At 43.4% G+C, this 8,465-nt stretch overlaps 1 pseudogene; it reads left to right on the top strand.

Annotated features, from left to right (window-relative positions):
- LOC112075064 (ubiquitin-like modifier-activating enzyme 1) overlaps positions 1–244 on the top strand; it is a 35,238-nt pseudogene extending 34,994 nt beyond the window's left edge.
- The last annotated feature ends 8,221 nt before the right edge of the window (positions 245–8,465 follow it).

Below are 8,465 nucleotides of genomic sequence, written 5' to 3' on the forward strand. Positions count from 1 at the left end.
TCATTTGACTCAAATATGAACGATTTTTTGTTTATTTAAGCCTATTCTGATAGGAAACTCAAGAAACCATGAAATTCATCATTGTCATTGGTTCCATACTGCATCCTTATGTTAACCTCTCTGTCCCTCTCAAGACACTGAGATCAGAGAATGTAGCAGGCAAGAAGAGAACAGGCTGAACAACTATTTGCTCAATCCGATGATTCCTGCTTGGTGCTATCTGCCCCACCGCATAAAACCTTGAGCCGTCGGGCGAGCTAGCAGCCGGCGGACTGCAGCCAAAAGCTCTAGTTGTCTAGCTTTCTGTAGTACCACACATCAACACCAATAAGCGACTGCTAGTCTTAAGACCATCTGGAACCGTCTGGAAAGTATTAAGAGTAACATAAGCATCTCAGCTACGAATGGGAACCGCTCAGTTTTCTACATCCAGAGAGGTGTTCTGCAGGGTGTGCAAACGCCAGTCATTAAGCCAAACTGCGTATACACAGCATTTCTCTCTTCTTTAACTTGTAAGTTAAAGTCTTTGAGGCTCTTACATGACCAAGAAAAAAGCATCTTGGTGAGCGACTGTCTGTTGTGTTGGAGTCCACAGGCAACAAAAACTGGAGATGGACTTGGTAGAAGAGGGGAGGCAGTTGGTCGGTACAAAGTGTAATCTACAAGTATAAACGTTTCTACTTTTACAAATAACATCTCAAGATACGCAAAGGAAGCTCTCTCCGTTTCGTCGTCAGACACACCAAAACCAAATAAAAAACACACAAAGAAAACACAAAGTGCAGAAGTACGAAAAACGTGTTCCGTAGAGGAACCCTGTTATTCATTGTTGACAGAAATCTCGTTTTTACTAGGAGATGTGAGACCCGGAAGTTAGAGAAAAGTCTCTGTAGACTTAGTTAGAAAGTTCTGTGCTGAATCCCCCCAACTAACACGTCACAAGCAGTGCTAGACGAACAAGCTGTCCGTGTTCTACTTCCTTCGTATTTTGCCTCCACCAAAATACGCCAAACTGCTAATTATATTTCTACCACGCCCCCTGCACACAAATTAGGAGTGGCTTGCACATGTCTGAATATTCCAGGTTGATGCGACCTTGGCTTTCGACCTCAGCTGTGCATGCAGACACAAACAACACAGTGAAAGGCTTGGATATTGAGGCAAAGGCTAGCTACTAGTAGCACTCATTAGTTAATAATGCTACAACATATTGGTTCAAATCACATGATTGCACACCAGATGAATGTCATTCGGAAACCACTTGACATTTCCTATATTTTTTGACAACTAAACACTAGAAACGTGCCATTTTCACATATGTGGATGTCGTGGGCGCGGTCAGAGATTGATGACAACGACAGTGGAACACTTGCTTAAATTTCAACTTTAACCGCCTTCACCTGTGCGTTGCTTAGCAAGCTCATATTGAATTGTAAAAGCTTAGCCACCAGGATATGCATCATCCTTAATGAAGATTCTTCAGAGTGAGTGTGACAACATGCCGAATATTCCCTGAGTGACTTTCAATGTTACAGTTGGTCTTTTTTTGCGTCGCACCTTGGATGACTTCACTTGATAGCGATGTCCTCGCATTCACTCGCGGTCTATCCTTCACACCTGTACACTGTATAATCCATCTCATGCACGTAATCATCAAGTTGTTGCGAGACTATGCAGGAAAAAGCAAAGACTATGGGAGAGAACAGAATTCTTATATGTGACATCTTGTCCTCAAGAGCCTTTTGATCATCGCTCGGTTCAGACCTCTGCTTTATTGTAAAACCGCAATTTAATCCAATCCCACGCAGAAAAAGAAAGGGAAAGAATGTACTCACAATTTGCACATAACAAGAAGAGGCAGAGATATGTGTAAGAGAACGAAGAAATCTATTGCTGACAATTAGTCTCTAAGACCTTTTAACATCTCTCTGATCTCTGCTTATCTTCAACTAGAAATAGTAACAATGGGTGAATGAGGGTAGAGAAGAGAACATAACTTTCAAAACATATAAATGAGGAGTCGCAAATGGCTTCATGAATAGGGAATGAACAACTCGCCAGCTTTAATTAGAGGTTATTCATTTTTCTATTTTTTCGCCGAATTCTTTATTTCCGCAAGCTGCCGCCAATGTATTTTGCCCGAAGTTTATCAGAGGGCAATGATAAAACAAAATATCCATTCAAAAATTGAGAAGGGAATTGCCGACCACAAGCACAAATCTTTTGCGCCAAGACTTTGTGTCCAGGCGATGTAGCACGCCCTGACACTAGAAGAGCATGCTGTATTCTCTAGGTGTTGGGGGTTGACGTGAAGTACTAGTTGGGTATTCTAAGTTGATTATATTATCTATGTTGGCCTGGTATGGTTCCCAATCATGAGGCAAGTGTTTATCGTTGTCTCTGATTGGACGCATATTTTAGGCAGCCACTTGTCCCCATGTGCTTTGTAGGCGATCTTGTACTAGTATAGTTGCCTGCGAGGCACTACTTTGAGCCTTCACGTTTCGTTTTGCCGATGTATTGTGTACTGTCTTTGATTAGATTTCACTTCAAATATAGATATGGAAACATACAACGCTGCATCTTGGTGCATCCATTTAACACACGTAGACAACTGGAGCGTGTAGTCTTAATGTATTATAGCTTACCTACTGTCTTCCCAAATCTCCCTCTTCACCTCCCCTTTAACCGTGTGGATGTATTAATATGTTCGTAGCTGGCGCAAGTCCATTAAAGGGCATATATGACATAACAGCCCAGTGAAGTGCAGGGCGCCAAATTCAAAACAACAGAAATCTCAGTATTAAAATTCCTCAAGCATACAGTATTTCACACCATTTTAAAGATACACATCTTGTTAATCCCACCACAGTGTCTGATTTCAAAAGGCTTCACAGCGAAAGCACCACAAGACGATGTGTAAGGTCACCGCAAAATCACAGAAAAACAACAGCCATTTTCCAAGCCCAGAGACAGGAGTCACAAAAAGCAGAAATGAAGATAAACTTATCACTATCACTACTTTGACTGATCTTCATCGGATGACACTCATAAGGACTTCATGTTATACATATACATAATGTTTTGTTCGAATAATCCATAGTATATCCAAAACCTCAGTTTCCATTGTGCCATGTTCAGAAAATGCCTCCAAAATATCCGGAGAAATTGCAGAGAGCCACGTCAAAATACATAAATACTTCTCATAAAACTTTGATGAAAGATCCATGTTTGACATAGACTTAAAGCTAACTTGTTCTTAATCCAACCGCTGTGTAGATTTCAAATAAGCTTTACGGCTAAAAGCACAATATTCAATAATCTGGAGAAGCAGGTGTTCAGCCCAAAAGGAAGCTGACCGCCAATTTGTGCAGTCAACAACAATCTATAAATAGCATTATAAATCTTCACTTACCTTTGCTGATCTTCGTCGGAATGCACTCCAGGACTCCCACTTGTCACCAGAGATGTGTTTGTTTTGCGTTCGGTAATGTCCATCATTTATGTCAATAGCTATTTTTGTTAGCGTGTTTGGTAAACAAATCCAAAGTCAGGAAGCGCGTTCACAAAAGCAGATGAAATGTCAAAATGTTCCGTAACAGTCGCTAAGACATGTCAAACGAGTGTATTGAATCAATCTTTATGTGTTTTAACATAAATCTTTAATAATGGTTCCTAATCAGAGAATTCCAATTGTCTTCAAGAATACTGCGATGGACAGAGCTCCCTCTCATGTGAACGCGCATAGTCAGAGCGCAATAGTCAGCTCAAATCAAATCAAATCAAATGTATTTGACATACACATGGTTTAGCAGATGTTATGAGCGAGTGTAGCGAAATGCTTGTGGTTCTAGTTTCGACAAGCGGAGTAATAACGACAAGTAATCTAACCTAACAATTCACAACTACTACCTTTACACACAAGTGTAAAGGATAAAGAATTGTACATAAAGATTATGAATGAGTGATGGTACAGAACGGCATAGGCAAGATGCAGTAGATGGTATAGAGTAGCAGTATATACATATGAAGATGAGTAATGTGGAGTATGTAAACATAAGTGGCATAGTTTTAAAGTGGCTAGTGATACTGTATTCCATAGAAGATGGCAGATGCGTAGGATGAATATAAGAGACAGTATATACGAGTATACATATGATGAAGTAATGTAGGGTATGTAAACATTATATTAAGTGGCATTGTATTAAAGGTGGCTGTGGTACATTTGTTACATAATTTCATCATCCCCATTATTAAAGTGGGCTTGGGATTGAGTCAGTATGTTGGCAGCGGCCGCTAAATGTTAGTGGTGGCTGTTTACAGTCTGATGGCATTTTTTTTTTTTGACTTTGAGGGTGTTTTTTGGGTTTTTTTTTTTTTTTTTTGTAATACGTTAGTCTCTCGGTCCCTGCTTTGTGATGCACCTGTACTGACTCGCTTCTGGTGATGCGGGTGAACAGGCAAGTGGCTTGGGTTGGTGTTTGTCCTTGATGATGTTTATGGCTTCTGTGACACTCGGGTGGTGTAGTGTCCTGGAGGGCAGGTAGTTTGCCCGGTGAGTGCGTGTGGCAGACTCACTACCCTCTGGAGGCCTTACGTTGTGGGCGGAGCAGTTCCCGTACCAGGCGGTGATGATAGACCTCTATTCATGTCCCGTTCTTCGGCCCACTTCAAGTAGATAGCATAACAATGTTCTACAGACTGTTGACATTAGTGGAGGCGTAGGAAGTGGCAAAACTGACCCCATATCCACTGTGTATTTCGATAGGAGATGAGTTGAAAACCTACAAACTAGCTTTCCACCTTCCGGGTCTGGATTTTTTCTCAGGCTTTGCCTGCCATAGTGGAGTATTGTATAACGTCACAGATATCTTCAAACAGTTCTTACGAAAGCTTCAGAGTGTTTTCTATCAGATACTAATACATATATGGCATATATTGCACTGGAATGAGAAACAGGCAGTTACTCTGGGCACCTCTGGGCACCTCTGGGCACTTTTCAATCCAAGCTACTCAATATGGCTGCCCCATGAGCCATAAGGGAGTTAAAAGAAGTGAATGGTGTTTAAAGTATTTGGGTAGCGTGATGTGCATCTGAAGAGCAAATCGATGGAATTTTTTACCCCTGATCTGTGGTACCATGGAGTGTGAGGGGGAGCACCGGCTCATAGTAATGGCCTGGAATGGAGTCAATGGAATGGCATCTAACATGTTTGATACTATTCCAACGACTCCGTTGCATCCGTTATTATGAGCCTCCCCTCAGTAGCCTCCACTGGTGTGTGTGTGTGTGTGTGTGTGTGGGCGAATGAGAGTGTGTGTGGGTTGGTGAGAGTGCATGGGTGAGTGAGTGTATGTGTGTGTTGACTACTAAGTGTTGTATGTAGAAACATATGCATGTTGTGTGGGGGGCACAGGCTGTCTTGTAGGTTTACGTGTTGGTGGGTACAGTACACAGCATCTCTGAGTGGAAAGAGCTTCTTGAATGCTGATCTGACAATGAAGAGTGTGTGTGTGTGTGCGTGTGAACGTGTGTGTGTGGTGTAGATKGGTGGTGGGTGACTGGTGATTTAAACGTGCAGTGGGATTGCAAGCGTACATATGTGGGTGGGATTAGGGTACTGTATCTCGTTCCAAATGCAYGAATCACACACTCACACCGCTGTGATTATCCGACGAATGGCAACGCGCCATCGGCTCAGCTGTGCTTCCCTGTACGTGGGTCTGTGGCACTTCAGGGTGAGTGTGAGAGAGAGACTGGATGGGCCTAGCATCTCTCTCTGACTGACTGACTGACTGACTGACGAGAGGTACAGCTCCTCCAATTCAGCCTGGCTGGGACTCGATGACAAGCGTGTGTGTGTGTGTGCCTGCCATTGGAGCAGTGACAAGAGGTCCATTTTGATCCTGCTCCTGCCACATTGTGTCTGTGTGTACGATCAGTTATTTACTCTTTACAGGGGAAAACCCTGAAATACCTAAGTATTCTCTCTCTCTGTTACCTTCATTCCGTCATTGTCAGGAAGCATTCTACTAGAAAGGCTATAGATGTGCTGTTTTTTTTTTTTTTTTTTTTTTTTTTTTTTTTTCATACAGTATCAGGGAGGAAGAATAGTTTTTTTTGACACCATTCGCCAAGACCTTCAAAACACAAAGTCAAGCTGACAGGCAAGAAAGGGTGGACAGTGGTTGTGTGTGTCTGTGTGTGTATAGCTCCAGAGTGTTGCATTGCACCTGGTGTCTATGGGTGTGTAGCGTAGAGTGGGTGTGTGTGTCTGTGTGTGTATAGCTCCAGAGTGTTGCATTGCACCTTGTGTCTACGGGTGTGTAGCGTAGAGTGGTTGTGTGTGTCTGTGTGTGTATAGCTCCAGAGTGTTGCATTGCACCTGGTGTCTATGGGTGTGTAGCGTAGAGTGGTGTGTGTGTGTGTGTGGTGTCTGTGTGTGTATAGCTCCAGAGTGTTGCATTGCACCTTGTGTCTACGGGTGTGTAGCGTAGAGTGGGTGTGTGTCTGTGTTGTGTGTATAGCTCCAGAGTGTTGCATTGCACCTTGTGTCTACGGGTGTGTAGCGTAGAGTGGGTGTGTGTGTCTGTGTGTGTGTGTATAGCTCCAGAGTGTTGCATTGCACCTTGTGTCTACGGGTGTGTAGCGTAGAGTGGTGTGTGTGTGTGTCTGTGTGTGTAAGCTCCAGAGTGTTGCATTGCACCTGGTGTCTATGGGTGTGTAGCGTAGAGTGGGTGTGTGTCTCTGTGTGTGTAGCTCGAGAGTTTGCATTGCACCTTGTGTCTATGGGTGTGTAGCGTAGAGTGGTGTGTGTGTGTGTGTCTGTGTGTGTGTAGCTCGAGAATGTTGCATTGCACCTGTGTCTATGGTGTGTAGCGTAGAGGGTGTGTGTGTGTCTGTGTGTGTAGCTCGAGAGTTTGCATTGCACCTTGTGTCTATGGGGTGTAGCTAGAGTGGGTGTGTGTGTCTGTGTGTGTGTAGCTCCAGAGTGTTGCATTGCACCTTGTGTCTATGGGTGTGTACGTAGAGTGGGTGTGTGTGTCTGTGTGTGTTAGCTCCAGAGTGTTGCATTGCACCTTGTGTCTATGGGTGTGTAGCGTAGAGTGGGTGTGTGTGTCTGTGTGTTAGCTCGAGAGTGTTGCAGGCACCTTGTGTCTACTGTACATAGAGTGGTGTGGTTGGTGTGGTCACTGACCCGTAGCTGTATGGGATGTTTACTTCACCCATCAGGGTGGACAGGAAGGGGTTAGTGAAACATGGGGGGGTGGACCTTGTACCGTTCCATAATTATGTAACAACCTTTCACCCCTAGAACACCCCGGGGTACCTGTCCCCCCCCTCCCCCCACACACACACACACAGTTATATATATTATAACTATTTGGAAAGGTCCTATTTGTTGTACTATTTGGAAAGGTCCGGTAACACACTAGGTGGCAAACCCATTCGACCACAAACTGTTCACACCCTCTTGTTGGTGGAGAGAAGCTAATTTCCAACAATTATATACATTTTGCATGGGGCAGAGTTATTTATTATTTATTTTTTAAAGCTTAGTAATATTAGCTGATGTTATGGGTACCTAATAAAAATTCACGCACGCACACACACACACACACACGCACGCACGCACGCACACACACCACTGCCCTCACTATTTTGACACACACACACACATTGCTATCAAAGGTGTTTACTGTCATCTATTTAGTTCCCACAGACCCCTAGTGTCCCCCTGCTATGTACACAATGTCCACACTGATCTGTAGACAGCGGCTTGTACCGTCAGCTCGTCTTTGTTTGTCCCCTCAGGAGAACCCTGTTTGCTTCCAGGTAGAACCCTTTGGTGGTGAAATAGTCTGGGAATCCCAGACCTATAGGGAAATGCAGCACTAGGTCTTGGATTCATGGCAGATTTTCTTGGCCAATTAGGGGAGGTGCTCTTCAGATAGACAACCCTCCCAACAAATCACGTGTTTGGTAGGCGGGCTTTAAAATAATCCCGCTAAAACCCGACATAGTCGTACACACAATGTAGACACAGATAGTAACAGCCAGTCAGTTGTACGTTTGTAATGCTAATATCATGGCGCATGCAATCTAATCACTTGCAAAATATAATAATTGAAAATATCCTCCCTCCTCGAGCTCCATCTAGCTAGCTACCGGAATTGTTTACACAGGGCTCTGGAGGGATTTTCCAGCGCTCAATCCACCCTTTCCTCGCTGCTAAACTGTCGTTGGTTAAATTGAGTGTTTGCCGGACCATTGGTACATTATAGGAGGCACTAGTTGTGAAAGGGTTCCACATAGAATGTTGTATTAGTGAAAGGGTTCCACATATATCTTTGTATTAGTGAAAGAGTCCCACATAGAACTTTGTATTAGTGAAAGGGTTCCACATAGAACATTGTATTAGTGAAAGGGTTCCATATATATATATATATATATATATATATAT

Source organism: Salvelinus sp. IW2-2015, unplaced genomic scaffold (genome assembly GCF_002910315.2).
Source record: "Salvelinus sp. IW2-2015 unplaced genomic scaffold, ASM291031v2 Un_scaffold2969, whole genome shotgun sequence".
NCBI classification, from domain to species: domain Eukaryota; kingdom Metazoa; phylum Chordata; class Actinopteri; order Salmoniformes; family Salmonidae; genus Salvelinus; species Salvelinus sp. IW2-2015.